We start from the raw sequence: 2,453 nt of genomic DNA, 5'->3' as shown, positions 1-2,453 counted from the left end.
CCTAACTGCCCTCTCCTGCCAGCCTGGTTGCCTCTAACTGCCCTCCCCTGCCAGCCTGGTCACCCCTAACTGCCCTCCCCTGGAGGCCCGGTCACCCCCAACTGCCCTCCCCTGCCAGCCTGGTCACCCTTAAATGCCCTCCCCTGCAGGCCTGGTCGCCCCTAACTGCCCTCCCCTGCAGGCCTGGTTGCCCCTAACTGCCCTCTCCTACAGATCTGGTCACCCCTAACTGCCCTCCTCTGCTGGTCTGATCGCCCACAACTGCCATCCCTTGCCAGCCATCTTGTGACCACATGGGGGCGGCAATCTTGTGTCAAAAGACAGAAAGCAAAGGTAGAGAAAGGAGGAAGGTGCATACAGTTTCTAAGATTTCTAAAATCAGCATTTCCCAGTTCCTAGCAATTCCTCATTTAATTCAAGAACAACATTAAGACCAATTAATATAAAAACCCCAAAGGAAAAGCATTGTCTGCCCACAGGTGTCTACTGCAAACAGGCTCTCACTCTGCAGCCACAAGCTGGAGCCCCTGGTTTTCTCACTCAGCGATGCCTCATAATAAGTCAAAGTGCATTTTAACTGAAGGACTGTGATACCTCTACGTGGAAAAATTATCACAAGACACCAACTGTTTATTCAGCAGCACTTACAGAAATATATTCACTCTGCCCCACCTAGAAATCCATGTCTTTATTTTAAAAGTGTGATGTTTAAGAAGTGCTGCCTCACAGATAGTTGGAATATTTTATCTGCTCCAAAGATGCTTATCTGCCAGAAGTACAATAAGTACACTTGATAGGTAGTCTCTCAACACATCCTAGATATGCTTCTCTGTTTGAATTGTTATTCATACAAATTAATCTATCCCAGCAATGTTCAACCTATTTCATCATAACCTTTCTGGCCAAAAAAAAAGTATAATTTTGATTCATTCACACCTACGGCTATTGTTGTGTTGGCTGTTGTCATGTTTTTATTTGACAATCTAAGGGAAAAGAGGTCAGTGCCCCTGACTAAATAGTCAGGTATTGCTTGTTTTAAAAATCCTTGCATCATACCAGTGTGCTGTGGCACACAGGTTGAAAATCACTGACCTAACCAATTTCCATCCTAAGAACACCTTCTAACCATCTTTAGCCCCTGGCAACTTTCAGTTTGCTTTTAAATCACACTCATTCCACTTCCCTTTACCCACATTAGTGTCTAACTCTCTCCCCAAAATTCACATATAGTCACCTTCTCTTCCAGGATAAACATTTACTGCTGATCAGTCACAGTTGCAACTGGAAACAAACGGCCCACTCAAACTGGGGTTTATTTATTTACAAAGGGTCTACAGTCATCTGCAGCATAACAATGTTTTGGTCAATGATGGACCGAATATATGACAGTGGTCCCATAAGATTATAATGGAGCTGAAAATTCCTTTCTCCAAGTGATGTTGTAGCCATGGTAACGTGGTAGTGCACTGCCTTTCTGTTTGGTGAAGGTATCAGTCTATGGATAGTAATACCTGGGCCCAGGTGAGCTTCCCAGAGACATCTTGCCTTTCTGAACCAAGGTTACAACTGAACACGATGCCCTTTAGCAATAACCATTAGGAACTTTGAAAGGAAAAAAGATATTTTATTTTTTTCAAACCCTGGACCCTACCAGGGGGCACACAGTAAGGTCACAGGTAAAGAGAGAGAGAGCAGGTGTATAGGGCCCAGGGTTCTGCTTTTATTGGGGTTGAGGATGGAGGCCTAGAGTTTCATGGGTCCCTCTTTTTTGGTGAATGGAGAATACAAGTGAGCATTTAAAGTGTGGGAGTGGTAAAATGCAAGCAGCCCAAAAGGTCAATTATCAAGATCAACCAAAAATCTCTTTAAAAAAAGGACCCTCAATGAGGGGAGGGGTCTGGCTCTTAACCTAGAGTGTAGCTGGCAATGTGTTTATCTGAGATAGCCGGCTTTAAAGTGGACGCCTCTCGGAAATGGATGCCATTGCAATCAAAGCTTAAGCCAAGCCTTCCCCCCCCCCCCCCCCCCCGCAAAAAAAAGCTAACTGTTCTGGCTTACACTAGGATTACTCATATGTTTGTGGTGATCCTGGTGTAAACAAACATACTGCACTGCTAGTCCTATAAAAGTCTAGTGCACACAATTACAGCAGTAGGCTATCCCATCTAGGATTGTGCAAATGAACTCTACGATGTTCACACAACAATCACCTCAGGTCACATTTCTCTGAACACATCCTGGAGGTTAAGTGGCACGTGACTGTAACTACAGGTGTGCAAGAGGGACGTAAGGAAACCATAGCGTGAACTGCAGCTGAACTGTCACTACCCCTATGCCGAGGGGTCAGAGAGAGTCACTGCCAAAAGCCAAGGTGAGGGATCCACAGACCTAGTGTTTGTTCAGTGAGCTCCGTACAGCAATTGAGAGGAAGCATTTACAAATTTCAATAGCAA

The sequence above is a fragment of the Myotis brandtii genome, unplaced genomic scaffold (genome assembly GCF_000412655.1).
Source record: "Myotis brandtii unplaced genomic scaffold, ASM41265v1 scaffold163, whole genome shotgun sequence".
Taxonomy (NCBI): Eukaryota; Metazoa; Chordata; class Mammalia; order Chiroptera; family Vespertilionidae; genus Myotis; species Myotis brandtii.
This window is presented reverse-complemented; position numbering follows the sequence as displayed.